The sequence below is a fragment of the Lepisma saccharinum genome, chromosome 1 (genome assembly GCF_977018435.1).
Source record: "Lepisma saccharinum chromosome 1, izLepSacc3.1, whole genome shotgun sequence".
Taxonomy (NCBI): domain Eukaryota; kingdom Metazoa; phylum Arthropoda; class Insecta; order Zygentoma; family Lepismatidae; genus Lepisma; species Lepisma saccharinum.
In genome coordinates this window covers 95,230,574-95,246,647 of record NC_139229.1, presented here as the reverse complement: position 1 = coordinate 95,246,647, position 16,074 = coordinate 95,230,574, and the positions used below count along the sequence as shown (strand labels likewise).

General features: G+C 38.9%; 1 protein-coding gene across 1 annotated transcript in view; it reads right to left on the bottom strand.

Moving 5' to 3' along the window:
• LOC145985034 (NFX1-type zinc finger-containing protein 1-like) overlaps positions 1 to 11,246 on the bottom strand; it is a 52,918-nt gene extending 41,672 nt beyond the window's left edge. The window contains exon 1 of the mRNA XM_083118548.1: positions 11,162 to 11,246. The gene's annotated coding sequence lies outside the window, so the exon portion shown is untranslated. The remainder of the gene's footprint in view (positions 1 to 11,161) is intronic.
• Between the last annotated feature and the right edge of the window lie 4,828 nt (positions 11,247 to 16,074).

Genomic DNA, 16,074 nt, shown 5'->3' with positions numbered 1-16,074 from the left:
GGAACAGGTCTAAAAACCAAGGCAGTGTAATCATACTAAACAATGCAACTTTTAATAGATGTTTTAACTGGTGCTTCTCAGAGGAGCCATTTTTTCACAAAATTTAAGGTTTGGTCAAAATATATTTATGAGAGACTAGACAGTCAAACATTTTGAAATTATAGGGACCAATACTAAACGTTTTACGGACTTTATGAAGCAATTATTTATCTTGTGAGTGTGTTGTGCTGATGGTAATGAAAGTACTCTCACAACATTTGCATTATGACCTGTAATGAGAAACAATTATTCAGCAATTACTGTAGTTTGAAATGGTTCAAAAAATTTCATCTTGGGTAGTTTTTTGTTCAATAGTTTCAATAACTGGGTGTCTACCAAAATAATTCCAATATTCTTGACTTTTCCAGGACTTTTGCTTGACCTTTTTTTTTTCTTAACCTTTATTTATTGGACCCCTACTTAGGTAAAGTTGGAAATTATCAGTTAGGGAAATAAATATTTATTTAATGATAAATGGCCAAAAGGCCATTTAACATGAAAACTGAATCTGTATTTAACAAGAGAATTATATAGACCTGCTTATCTATTAGTGCATCCTGAACTGCATTTGGCAGACTAGCAAGGCTCTGGCATCTGAACTCACAGCCTGTCAGTGCCCAAAAACAAAATAGAAGTTTATTCTGCCAGTGGACAAAGTTAAAAACGAAAGCATTTTTTTATTGGAGGCCAAGAAATTAGTATATTTAAATAAAACACTACTAAAACGAGAGCGAGAGGGAGCCTGAGCAAATATCTGTTATTTAATCATTATATATTCCATATTTGGAAAAAAAAAAGAAAGCATAACATTACTGTCTGCACATAATACATTTCCATTTCACAAATAATAAAACTACATCCCAAATTTTACATACATATTGTACAACGTGTAAAAAGTTGTGGTGTAAATACAGAGAACATAAGTACTGCAGGTAATCCCCCCCCCCCGAGTTCTTTAGAGGATTTACAAAGAAATCGAAGGAAAACCAATCCCCTATTTGTCCCATAGGAGACAGACTAAGGGACCTGAAAGCATGGGCTTTCAACCATTGCAGGGCGGGGGGTGTTGGGGCAAGGGAGGTAGAGGCAGAAATCTCCCCTTTCCCTTCGGGTGGTCATTTCTACCTGGAACTGGTGAGGCGGAGGAAGAGCGAGCTAGGCAAGCTTTGCCTGCGCGGATCACACCGAGGGAAGAAGAAGCACGTGAAAAAAAAGTGTTGCATATGAACTGTGGCTTTAACAAGACAATAAATATTGTGATTTGAAAATAATTAGGGTGTGAGATTGATTGATCTATCTCTGCTAGACTAGCTACTCCTCAGTGCACGTCACTGGCCCAAGAGGGGTTGGTGTGGATCATAACCCTCGCCCCCTCCTTTAGGGCCTAATATTCCTTAAAAAAGAACTTCAAAGACAGAAAAAAATTGCAAAATGAGGAATGGCTACTAAAAAGAGTGCACATAACTCCAACCCCCTTTCGAAAATCAAAAACGGTTTCCTTTTTCTACTAAGCCAGAGATCCTGGGTTCGAATCCCGGCTTGGCCTTGGGTGTGATAACAACAAACAACAAAGATGAGAAGAAAGTACTAACTATTCGGACATGTGGGTATCTCTAATGCAAACTGCATTTTTTTTAACAGTGGTAATTTTCAATTGGATTTTTTAAACACTATCTTCGTATATATGATTAACATTTTCTTTTCTAAAAAATGCATTGATTAATTTCCCCAATTTTTCCATCTCATGATCACATTACTGAAGGATCCAGGCTCAAACCCTAGCCTGTGCATGAGTGTTTCTTTGTAACCATTCTTCACCCACTTAATTTAATCAATGTTCATCGTCATGGCAGAAGTTAGGTAAAGTGATGGAAGAGCAACGCTGCATAACAAAAATACAAATAATTTCCTCCCAAAGTTCTCTGTTTATGATTGTCCCTCATGACTTCCATAACCCCATTAGCTATTTACCGCGATTAAATCTATACAGCATGAAAAAGTGATGGGAGGTGGCAAAAATTCAATATATTAAAGGAGATAAATAGGTAACAAAACTTTTTGTAGTTTCTTCAATAACATTCATTTGGCTTTTTGAGTTCTGGGATAAATTTTTCATTCAAAATTATTTCATTATTTACTACAGAGTAGAACACATGGGAACAAGAATGCACGCTCATCAATTGTTCAAATCCCAGCCTGGATTGTTCTCTGTGGGGTCCCTTCATCAATTTCATCATATCATCACTCATCCTCATTTTCGCGATAACCAAATGTGGCAGAAAAGCAAAGCAAAATAAACCAAACCAAACCAACAACAACAATAAGAATGCATGTTCTCTTGCCCCAATAAATACATCCCTATGTATGATTATTTAGAGAACCCATATTTTTTTATTGGAGTCCAAGAGATTAGTATATTTAAATAAAACACTACTAAAATGAGAGAGAGTGAGCAAATATTTGTTATTTAATAATTATATATTTGATATTTTTTAAAAAATAAAAAGAAAGAAAGCAAAGCATTTTTGTCTGCACTTAATAAGTTCCCATTTCATAAATAATAAAACTACATTCCATATTATACATACAACGTGTAAAAAGTTGTGATGTAAATACAGAGAACATAAGTACTGCAGAAAGTTTCCCCCCACCCCAAGTTTTTCAGAGGATTTACAAAGTAATTGAGGGTAAACCAATCCCCTATTTGTTCCTATAGGAGATAGACTGGAGTACTATAAACCATCTTTCAAACATTGCAGCGGGGGCAAGGGAGGTAGAGGCAGAAATCTTCCCTTTTCCCTCTAGTGGCTGTTTCTACCTGGAACTGGTGAGGCTGAGGAAATTCCAGCTACAGTAGCTCCTTCCAGCCTTGTCTGCTGGAGGGATGAGAAGCACGTACAAAAAAAAAAGTACTACCTATTAACTGTGTCTTCAACAAGACAATAAATATTGTGATTTGAAAATAATTAGAGATGTGAGCGTCACTGATCTATCTCTGCTAGGCTAGCTACTCCCAGTGCATGTCACTGGATCCAGCCCATTACCAGAACTAAAATAACGGAACTGTAATGCCGTACAACTAAAATATTAAAACATTTGATTTCGATTAAAAGCTGAGGCTGTATATGGGTAACTCAGTACACATAAGGACAACGCACAGAATTATACTGGCCCCAGGGCCAGATTCTAGAGCCTCGTTATCCGCAAAATGCAGTCCAAGGTGTACTACGTGGAAGTGAGGTGAATATGACAAAAAAGTATTGGTAAATAAATTCTAACCAATACTTTCCGATACCAATACCAGGTATCGGCTCAGCCCTACTCACTTCTCATTTACAATTGCCAAGGTACCCAGGTAACCCCATTACATATACAAAAACGTCATGTGGTATAAAATCATATCATGCTGTCCCTAAAGAGTCAGTAGAATTCCCCCCACTGGAAATTTGTTAAATACCACACTGGGTAAAGGTAAAGTTTCCTGTGCATATAGGGTCAATCCATATGAAGTCATACCAAAAAACCCAAGCTGAAGAAATCTCAGCTATGTGAGAGAATGGAGTGAAAGGTCAGGAACTGCAACTGATGAAGGTTATCGGAATCATGTTCAGCTTGGGTTTTCTTTACGAGCATTTTAAACTCAAGATTGCACAGTACTGATGTCTACACATTCATCCCCATAAAATGCCCTCAGTCTCAGATGAATGTCAATGTGTAACACATTTTCTGCGGTTAGGAACTCGATCACTGCACGCTACTTGAGGCACTTCACCAACATTGCATGGTTACATGCTGCCATTTTCCTTGTAATAGTTCATCACCCCCTGGCGATAGAAGTTTAAAACCTTCAATGGAGAAGCGGGAAAGTCTTATAAGTGCAATGTGTGGTTGCTCAAAATCCAAAATGCGTTTACAAGGTAACAAATAATATAAAAACATAGGAAACTTTACTTTTCAGCATGCCCTCGTATATATACTTTATTGTAGATCCATTTCAGGATTGTAATGTTGTTGATTGACATTTCAAGTTACAGTTTGCAGAATTTTAACACAAAATGTTAATAAGAAATGAAATTAGGCATGCCATATTTAACGAAAAATATTGAATTTTTCACGAGTTTTGTATCTCTTAAACCAATTAAATCTCAAACTCAAAATTGTTACTGAAGTTACTTATCATGGAGTACTGTATTGTATACAAATTTCAGATTTTTAAACAACTGCCCACCAGAGATATTTAACCCTGAACTTGGAATTTTTTAACAAAAAGTACATGTTTATGACCCTGTAGAAAAATAAATATTAAAGTCTCAAGCTTCAAATAATTTGGCATACTCTATTGGTACTTGCACAAAAGAATTCAAGTGTCAAACAAACTGCCTTCCCCCCCAAAAAATGTCCGAAAATGTCATTTTGAGATAATAAAATAAACACTTTTGACCTTAAAATTTATTATGAAAGAATAATATTTAGAAAATTACACAGAAATATAATTGTAGCCTATAATGTGCTTAACATCACAGATTTTGTCTGATTGTCGTAGCACTTACCAGAGCTGAGGAAAGAAAGTTGCCGCGGATGCTTACGAATGGAGAAAATGACACGCGCCATGATAAAAAAATGCCCGCCATCTTCAAATCGATGATAGTAAAAATAAAATAACAGTGGTTCTGAACTGTCAACATATGAGGCTCACACCACACAAAAAATAAACTTTTTTAAAAATGGTCAAGCAACCATGTTGTATGACTTCATATGGATTGACCCTATAGCACCATGCCATGAAGGCACATTTAGGGAATATGGGAGAAGGGCCCCCCCCACACATTCTCGATCACAGGCATTTTGGAGTTGATGTGATCAGTACCACACTCCACCTGCCTTAACCCACCAAGGTTGGCCCACCCATTGATTTGAGGCTGGGTAAGCCACAGAGCTGCTTTACATGGGGACATCAACCTTAGATCAATCTTTACGGGAAACCGACCCAGGCATGGCAGTCAGACACTCTAGCGACTAGTATCGGATTAAAAATTATAGAAACTCGAGTTTAGACTGCAATTAAAAATTAACCAGTAAACCTACAAAAATAAGAGATACATCAAAATTTAGCTTATTCAATTCTGCGTTAATCTATGCTAACAATTTTTTTTTTCGAGTGTCTTATTTGTTTTCATTGTGAGAACCAAAAAAAAGGGCCAGTTTTTGGAGTTTTGAAAACGATCGCTCTTTTTGAAATTCTATAAATCAAAAACTGTTTGTCCGATCATGATGAAATTGTAGTATGGTGCAGGTAGAGAGGTTTTAAACCCAAATCTTAATTTTCATATTTTTAAAATTTGTTAAAAAACCGTTATCCTCAATTTTGTGAAACAAGTTTTTCTTAGTATTGGGTAGTCCTACAAATACAGTATTGGTCTTGTTTTGAAGCTCTTTGAATCTGTTTTTAAAATCCATTATCATTGTCAATTCTCATTGAGAAACCATTTTATACAGATTTTTATTTATGGAGTAAAGATGTACATGGAACGTGGAAACACAGCACACAGCCATGTCCGTTGAAAGGTGGTAACTGCCGGGCTGGCACTACGAGTTTGTGTTTGCGGTGTTGATACGCTCCGCGTACATCTTTACTCCGCTGAATAAAAATCTGTATAAAATCGGTTTCTCAATGAGAATTGACAATGATAATGAATTTTAAAAACAGACAAAGAGCTTCAAAACAAGAGGACTCCCCAATACTAAGAAAAAGTTGTTTCACAAAATTGATAACGGATTTTTGACAAATTTTAAAAATATGAAAATTAAGATTTGGGTTTAAAACCTTTCTGCCTGCATAATACTAAAATTTTATCATGATCGGACAAATTTCAAAACAGCGATTTTTTGCAAAACTAAAAAAAATGGCCCTACAACGATAAAAAATACAAGCCACACTCCAAAAAAATGGTTAGCATAGATTTACACAGTACTGAATAAGCTAAATTTTGATGTAGCTTATTTTTGTAGGTCTACTGGTTAATTTTTAATTGGAGTTCAAACTCAAGTATCTATAATTGTTAATCCGACAGTCAGGCACGTATCCAGGAATTCCTTTTGGGGGGGGGGGTGAAGAGGCAGAACATCATATTTTTAAGGTTTATAGATAGAACCTCACAATTGTATGTTTAAGGCCAGTGGTGGGGATTGGGTTCCAAAATGGGGGAGGGGGAGGGGGTGCAAGGAAGTTTACTTTTTCTTGGTAGACAAGGCCTAGGATTAAGAGGCAAATAAATGTGGAGCAACTATCCCCTAAATGGTTGCCACTGTTTAAGGCTGCCATATTAATCAGAACGTGAAATTGGAACATTTTTTACCACTCGACTCCCCTGTTTCCATCCAATAACATTGTGTGCCGGAACCATCTGAGTGTGTGTGTTTGTCCATTTCTCCTCATCAGGCATCAACACATCTATTGTGTCTGAGTGTTTTTACGAAGCTGTTACACATGCATGGGATGGACAATACACTCGACAATGCGAGATTCAAACTGTGGGCTGTGAGGTGGACGCAGACAGTTCTCGAATATTTCTCTGATTCGAGCCTGCACCACTACTGTGACTTGTCCTCCCATGTTTGCAGCTCTTGTAAAAGTTCATGTTCAGGCCTCTGAAAACCCTTCCGTTCCCAACACATCTAATTTTTTGTCTCCCAATATGATCAAATGCTTACTTATTTATTTCTAGTGACATGCCCAAGGGAGGATTGGTGGGGTCATAACCCCATTTGATCCAGTATTCCTTAAAAAAGGAACGTGAAAGATAGGAAAAGATGGCAAAATGAGGACTGACTACCAAAAATAGTATTCGTAACCCATCTCCCTACCGATAATCCTGGGCATACCATTCTTTATCTCGGACACATTCTTTTAAAATCAACTCACCAGAAGTTTTTATCATTTTGTATTCGGGACTTAGGTAAAGTGCGTTCTTCCTGCAGGTTTGGATATTATCCTTTAGGGTGCTTTCGCCTGCCTTTGCACCAACCTTAACAAAGCTCTAATTTTCCATCCTTGTGACTTGGGATCTTCAAGACTTAAGTATATTTCAGACCGAAGGGATACGCGATACATGACGTATGGAATGAGCCAATCAACAAAAACGTTTCACACCGTAGCGACACAAAAGGCCTCACAAACCAACATTCGACTTGTGAAATCCTCAGGCAACACAGTGTGAAATCTCCCTTAGTAGGTCACTGTCATCGTCAAATCGAAGCGGTAGCTCGCATTGACCACCGAAGAAAAATGTCTCCTCAACCGGTACGAATGCCCCTCAGATTTCTTCTTTCTCCTTTATTTTCTGTGCTTGTTAATAAAACTGGTAACATCTTACAATTTGACATACACAGAACATGTACTATGTAGCCTATACATTTTAGTGCAAACTCAGTCGAAATCAATGGTGCCTCAGTGGCTCCATTGGTAGAGCAATGGCATGGTATGCCAGAGCCCTGATTCAGGTCCTGGTAGAGCCTGCAATATCCATTAAAATAACTACATATGCAACATCTTCTTGCTTTCTCTTCTCGACATTCATAAAATTTTCGGCTGTCCCTTCATGGTAGTTAAGTATTTGTGTGTGTGCGAACCTATAGTGGAACCACAAGCAAAAAAACCTGCGCAGAAGCACATCGCGCCGACGGGTGCGGGAAAGGGCAGGGGGGAAGGAACATTCAGCCGGCTCACATTAGCGTTGCCAGGCCTATTGATTTCTCGGGAGAATTCCTTAATAAACTATTGCTATGGAACCTCCAACGGCCAGCTCAAAAACATGTTTCCTGCTCATCTTTACTTGAACATGGAGGGGAGATGTGGAGTGGAACTCCACTCAGTCGTGAAAAGTGCTGTTTGAACTGTGAAATTATGTCAAACGCTACTCAATTGTGCTAGGAAATTATTTTGTTACTTTTACTACATTACGCGTACTATTTTTAGATGGCTGTATTTTATCCCACCCTAATCTCTATTTCTATTTTAGTTATTTTACGTCGCTTTTGTGCCTCTACGGGTAAGTACGACAATATGGATGAATGAAAAACTGATGAAATGGATGAAGTGACTGGGTAGAAACACTGACTTCGTAGCGTGGGCAAATTATGATATACATATATGTGTTTGTGGGTGTGTGTGTGTATTTCTAGCAGATGGGGAGGATGGGTGGCACCCTAGCATAAGCGTTGCTATCTTGAATTATTGAGGAAGACATGCTGTCTAATTCACCAAATATATTTCACATACGTAATGCATTTTTTCATTATGGTGCAGGATGCGTGCCCACCCCTATCGATAGCTGTACACCGAACACCAGCAGAAGGCAAATTGATTTGTTATTGTTAGCATTCGACTTGAAAGATTGTGGAAAATCGCCGACAACGAAAGGCGGCACGTTAGCTTCATCTGTGAACACAACTTTCTACCATTTCCTGTCATAAAAATTCCTCACGATAATAGAGGCATCCCAACCCCTTGTGTCGATTCTGAGAAAGGGCAAATTTGAGGGTGTTTTCCATGCACCATCTAACCGGAAAATGCGGAAGAGATGAAAGATGTTGGTCGGTTCCTTCGGGCGGTTTACTTTCTTTTGTTTGAAACATGTTCACTCCTGAAATGGAGATCTTCGGTATATTTTCGCCAAACACAGGGTGCTGGGTTTAGCTCCATTGTTACAAAAGTATCTGTGACGTTTACACTGTAAACAATGCGAGCCACTCCCCCTTGCCCCCCCCCAGTGCGCACAACTATGCCACCCCTCCCCCCAAGAACGTCGTTCATCCCCTTGTATTAGATCATCGGATTTTGTAGTAGAACTTCTGGTTTCCAAGGAACAATCTCCCGAATTTTTCAAATCTGACCTGGCAACACTGCCCCGAACACCGATAACGGCAGGGAAGTTGCACGAACGGTTTAGACGGAAGGTTTTTTTCCTTGTGGTCGAGCTATAGTAGGCTTAAACAAAATTATTTCTTTTATGCCATGAAATTCTCGGACTGCATACATGAAATTTTGTTCGGGTACAACTAAATCATCACTCAAAACTTTGATTTTCAGTTGATCTGTGAAGCTTATTTCTGTTTTAATAAACCACTGAAGAGAGAGAGACCTTCGATCTATTCGGCCCTCGACCTGAACTAGCTGCACTACACTGAGGCTCCGGAAGTTCCGCTGTTGTCAATGTCTTCAGCTTTGACCCCGAACTAGTAGACTTTGTTACTTTATGATATTCAGTCCTTTTTATTTTTGAATCACTAGATCTTAAAAAGAAAGCAATAGACACTCACAGATCACTAATCGACTGTATGAATTGCCATACTCTGAAAATTCTGAAGTCTTATTAATCGATTCTGTTGTACAGATCAACCGGTAAATTGAAGCCGCATATTTATATCTCATTATATTCTAGAACGTTCTGCAGATAAAATGATTCGTTAATATTGCCAGTAGTTCGACTCCTTCTCTTATTCAAGAACGTTCCCTCTCGCGCTTTCCAGAGATTAAAAATTACAACGAATCGTCCTACTTGTGGTGCTACCTTTGTTGTGCAGCTTCCAAAAAGTTTGCTGCGACAACACCAAAAGCGCAAGAAAAGTTTACGTACAATATTATTAACAACAGGGTTATATAGAACATTCTCAGTCTTTATAATTACAAATCTCTTTAAATTATCGTCACACTATTCAAGAAGACAAAAACATAATTTTATGTAGTGTAAACTGAAAATTTCCTGTTTGTGTGTGTGTGGGGGGGGGGGGCTCAAGCACCCTGATCACCACCTTGGATACATGCTATTGACAATAACAGAGTTATAGAACATCCTCCGTCTTGTCTTTATAATTATGTATCTCCTTAAATTATCGTCACATTATTCAAGAAGACAAAAACATAATTTTATGCAGTGTAAACTGAAAAATTTCCTGAAGGGGCGATTCGAGCCCTCTGATCCCTACCTTCGATACATGCTATTAACAATAATAAGGTTATAGAACATTCTCAGTCTTGCCTCTATAATTATTACTCTCAAATTATCATCATATTATTCAAACACCAATGACCTAATTTTATCTAATATAATCTGAAAAATTTCCTGAAGGGGGCTCAAGCTCCCTGATCCCCATCTTGGATACGTGCTATTAACAATAACAACTTTATAGAACATTCTCCGTCTTGCCTCGATAACTATTTTTCTCCTTAAATTATCGTCACATTATTCAAGAAGCCAATAGCCTAATTTTATCTAGTGTAAAATGAAAAATTTCCTGGGCAGGAAGGGCTCGAGCCCCTGATCCCCACCTTGGATACGCGCTATTAAAAATAACAGGGTTATATAACATTCCCCGTTTTGCCTCGATAATTATTTCTCTCCTTAAATAATTGTTGTCACATTATGCAAGAAGCCAAAAACCTAATTTTCTCTAGTATAAACTGAAAAATTTCCTGGGGAAGGGGGCTCGATCCCCCTGAATCCCTACTTGGATACGTGCTATTATCAATAATACGGTTACAGAACATGCTCCGTCTTTCCTCGATACTTATTTCTCTCATTAAATTATCCTCATTTTATTTTATTTCACACAAGGAACCAAAAACCTAATTTTATCTAAGTGTAAACTGAAAACTTTCGGGGGGCTCGAGCCCGCTAAGCCCCCCTTGGATAAGTGCCTGCCGACAGTAGACCATGCCGGTTCACGAATATAAATACTGTAATCTCCAGCACACATCACTAAACTAGTATATCGGGTTTGAATCCCGTCCTGTGCATGGATGTTCTTTGCAAGTGTCAATTTCATCATATCTTCACTCATCCTCATCTTCACGATTAGCCAGAAGAGACGTAGCAGAAAAGCTACGCCAAATAACTAATATCTGTGCCTTACCGGTGGGAAAACCAAAACAATAAACGACCTAGCTCACTACATCGTTATATTGACGTACCCTTGAATTACCTTTAGATCCTGACAATATTTGGGTTACGCAGTTCCTACTGTATAAGGCAATATGACAAAACACAAAACCGGAGATTGCAGTAAGATAGTAAACTTAGTTTATAACGAACTGAAAACTTGTAGTACAAAAAAAGCAACATACCTTGCAATTCTCAAAACCAATTACATATTTCATGCGCTGCAAAAAACAAGTTTTCAGTAGTTGGAGGCTTCTGTCAACTTTATAAATGACAAGTCCCTGCGCAATTCACACCCTATCCCTCGCAGCTGTAAAAGCTAAAGCTGGCTAGGGATTTCCCTTCGTGCGCTAGTCAATGCGCAGTATGCTCAGTGTTGCTAGTGTTCCAAGATTGAAATCCGTTAAATTTTTGACTGAAATAATGGCATTGTTTAAAAACTACTTGTGCACAAGAATTAAACCTACAATTTAAGGTGGAATCTGAATCACTGAGGTGTCCTGCCACCGGGAAATGAAAAGCAGTATGAGGTATTCTAATATTTTCCCTTATTGTTGTGCTTTACAAATCATTTGCATCTTAAATATATATTTTTTTAACAACAGAAGTTTCCCTTCATAAATACGTATTCTACATTAACCCTGGGCCTAAGTTGCCTTATTGCTAAATCTGATTCTGATCATGTGAAATTCCTGAGTACAGGAAAATAATAAATATAGAACCTCATAATGTACGTGTTCTATTTCGTCACGTTTTAAAATATGTTAATTTATTTCATTAAGAGCTATATGCATTGCTAAACAGAACCATTCAACGAAAGAGATGATTCGCAACCCGTGTCAACTTTGTAAAATTTTTCGTCGCTTTTCTACCTTTTTCGCTAATCGCGACGATAAGAATGAGTGATGATCAGATGAAATTGAAGGGACACTCACAAAGTACACTTCTGCCCAGGACGGAATTCGAACTCGGGAACTTTAGTGGCGAGATCAAGTTGACCATTTACTTTCTATTTCTTACGCCCTGCACCCCCAAAGTACATAAAGCTATTTATTTCCATTTTTTGCAGAAATGATCTTGTTCAAACTAGAGATTCGAACCCAAGACCCCAGGCGTCGTAGCGTCTTGTGCTAACAGACAACATAATAATGCTTTGTTATTATTTCTTATAATATTGTTGTTATTATTATTATTATTTCAACTCTTCCATTTAATATCAATAGCCTGATTTCTTCCCCTAGAAAAGCTCTGGCGACTCCCATGGTCTCTAGGTGAAATTTTGGAATAGTGACACAAATGCAAGAGATTTTCACTCAAACCATTAAAAATCGTACTGTACGAAGACCATTGTTCTAAAGTCGAGACGAAAACGAGAGCAGACCTCTTGAAACTTATCGAGACAAGACATATGTAACAGTAACGGGTTAAGAACGTTCTATTGGAAAGGCTCTCTATACCTTTAAAGGTGTCACTTCCCACACTTATGGGAAATAACTATATTTCTCCTGCATTCAATAATTCCTATCCTTTGTCACTGCCCCGAACTTCGGCCCTCCCCATACATCTAGCAGCGCCCGTGGCATAAGCCCTCTTTCCCATATGTCTGCAGCCTTGCCATGTATATCCTCGTGCGCACGGAGGGGGGGGGGGCAAGGGAGTACAACTGTCCCCCGTAATCATGGACGTCCGCAGATATTTTTTTTTCCAGGAGGAGGCAAGCAAAGTATTTTTTCCATGGAGTAAATGAGGGGTATTGCCCTCATTATAGTGTTGCGCTTTCAAAAACACCACTTGAGTTTGAAATTACAGTAGAGCGTCGATTATCCGAAGTAATTGGGGGACATGGGTGTTCGGAAAACTGGTTTGTTCGGATAATAATCGAACTGTACATGTTTATTTGCCAAAAAGAAGTACTGTACAGTAAATTTATTCATAAAAACAGGCATCTCTTTAAGTATATATTACAAAGTAACGTACAAAGGCAACTTTAGTAGGAATATATAGTATGTGGTACAGTTTATTAAACAAAAATATGTACATATTACATACGCATTTTGCATGAACAATACACACAGTACACAAAATTAACGTTTAAAAAAATCCTTCATTTTGGTCTGTCTAAGCAAGCCTACACGCTTACGAGCAGCTAAGTCACGTACTTTTTTCATTACAGATATCTGAAAGTGAGCGAGTACACAGTTCGGTTAAGCGGTCGTTCGGTTGACCGACGTTCGGATAATCGACGCTCTACTGTATCACATTCCTGCATCCCCATTACAATAGTTAAGGTAAATGACTGTAACTGAAATCAAATTATATGGATGAAATGTGTACTATTAGGTTTACATTCATTTTCCAGGGGGGGATGTGTGGCCATCCTTGCCCCCCCCCCCCCCCAACCTCCATTTCGGACGTCCATGCCCCAATATAATGAAATATTTTTAAGCATATGAAAGTTCCAAGCAACTTCGGAGAATGAATGTGCATTGTTGCCTACGTAATTTAACTATCCAAATTTCTTGTTATTTACACTCGCACATGCTTTATTCGTCAGTTATGCTGCCTATATGTTGCTGCATTTAATATATAATACGCCTAAAATGACACTAAGGGTATTTTCAGTGGGTCCGTCCGGGCGCACACTATATACGCCCCTGTTTCGTACAGTAAAACAGTGAGATGGAATGAAGTTTTTCTTTTCCGACTGAACTTTCATCAAGATTTTTGTACCCCGTAATCGGAGGGTCTGCGCACGCCTGTGCAAATTACTTATCAATTTGAGAATACAAAATAAAGCCTTTATAGGAATGAGATCGTCCCCTCCTCTACAGAGGAGAGTGATTGCCCCCACACCCCTTGAATCTCCCTTGCAGCAAGATAATAAGATTGGTCCTTCTCCTAAAGCTATTTTCATCACCTTCCCATGTTTCGGCTCATAAACTATTCGTGTATAATGTAAAAATATTAATCTATAGGAACAATATATGATGTACAGTATTGGGCGATTGGATGGCAAAACTGGAAGGGTTGGGGACAGGTTCTTTTCTTGGTAGACAAGGTTTAGCATTAAAAAAAAACAAAAGTATCGTGCCGCCATAAGAATAAGAACCGCCCTCAATTCACAGCACAGAAAGGATATTTTTACAAAATCCTGTTTCTTGCTGGCTGCTTCGGGGAAGAGGATTTCAAAGGTTGCCGCTTGTTGCCCCAACAGGGGACAGCGATAGGCCTAATTGGTTGTTTGACCACAAGTTCCTTCGTAGGTAAACGCGGCAACAGCGGGTCACTGCCATAAAGACGGTCTCCGCGCCGGTTGTTCGGGTGACTTCACTTTAAGACTTGATTCACATCTACGCTGAAGTAACGCTCAGGTCTGGAAAGAATATTTGGCCTGAGCGTGAGCGGAGCGAAGCTTGACCGGACCGAAGTTGGATCGCTGATGTGAACCTACGCGGCCCAGTCTTCAGCCTGGTTACAAAGCCTGGTTACAAAGAACACGTAGCCCAGTTTGACGCTTAAAAGATGAGCGGCCAGAAGTAGAAGACATATTGGAACACAGAAAAATAGATTTTCTTCTCAATTCTGTTTGTACCTAAAATAGCTGTCAAACTATTCGTTTTCATGAACCCGGAAAAAAAACCTGGCTGAATTACAATTACAGCCAATGAAAAATTTCAGTGAGGAACAAATATGATCCAAGAGTACTAGTTGTTACGGCCCGCATCATTTAAAATCGTTAAATCGAAGAGCTAACATACAATGCCCAGAATTATCATAAAGAAACAGAATGTCATGAGTACCGGCAACCCTGAAGTTCGCACTGCAAAGGAAGATGTGTTTGTTTTTCTCCCCCTTATACCCTGCTTAGGTCACATATTTCTAATCTGTGTAGGTTACACCATTCGCTCTCATCCTGCGCTGCTAATTGCCGATCAGGTTACTTGTAAATTGTTTCCACAACTGTTTGAGATTTAAGTTTTGTCGTAAAGAGTACTGTCGCATAATGTTCGACTAGCGAATAGGAGTTCTAGCGAAAAGTTATGACGGAAATATTACACATTAATTTGATTGATTTGTTTTATTTTACTTCACATTTCTTCCATTTTTGGCTATTCGCGAAGATGAGGATGAGTGATGATATGATGAAGTTGGTGAAGGGACACACAAACAACACCCATGCCCAGGCCAGTATTTGAGCCCAACTACCAAGCTTTTGGATATATTTTTGAATACGAATGGTCTGCCTTGTAGAACCAAGTTTACCAGGTTCGGAAGGAGCTGGAATTGTAAAAATGGATGTTACATAACCGCGTTCTAGGGGAGGGATACACGATCAAATATTTCATAATTACTATTTGCAACTTTCGTGTTAGAGATTGTTCAAAGACAAGAAATTGTAATTGGGGGTCATTTTAGGACGGAGTTTCAGTTCTTGAGGGGCTGTATCACCCATCAGTCCCCTTCTGCGTACGCCAGTGTAGCGTAGCAATTGGAGGAATTATGATAACGACTTAGAATAATAAGAATCTATTCCTGCTAAAGACCCCTATTTTTGAAAAGCAATACTCTAAATTCTAGAAGATAAAAACCTGCTTGGATGAACAGTAGCGGCGATTGGGTTCCAAAACTGTAGGGATAAGGTGCCAAAACTGGGAGTCAAGGGGCCAAAACTGGGGGGCAAGGTGCCAAAACTGGGGGGGAAGGACAGTTTACTTTTCCTTGGTACATAAGGTTTAGCATAGTGCGGGAGCAAAAGTGGCAAAAAGTGTGGGGGCAACTGCCCCCCCTAATCGCCGCCACCGTGGACGATATATTGTTTAAATAATACAGTGCAAGTGTATGCTAGAATTGATTCTCGGCGAAGGGGAGTACCCGACTAAAATTCAACCCTCCCAACTGCAACGTCTGGATCTGTCACTGCTTACAGTTGATGTGTTGGGAGAGGAGAGGGGGACAAATTTGTGTGTGCGGCGCACAGGTTTCTGAAAGAGGAGTCCAAAATGAAATTCTATCTAGTATGTATTTATGAACAACACAAAAGTATTTCAAGGACTTCATCAAAATATAACATGAACAGAGAAGTATGAAGTGACGGGTC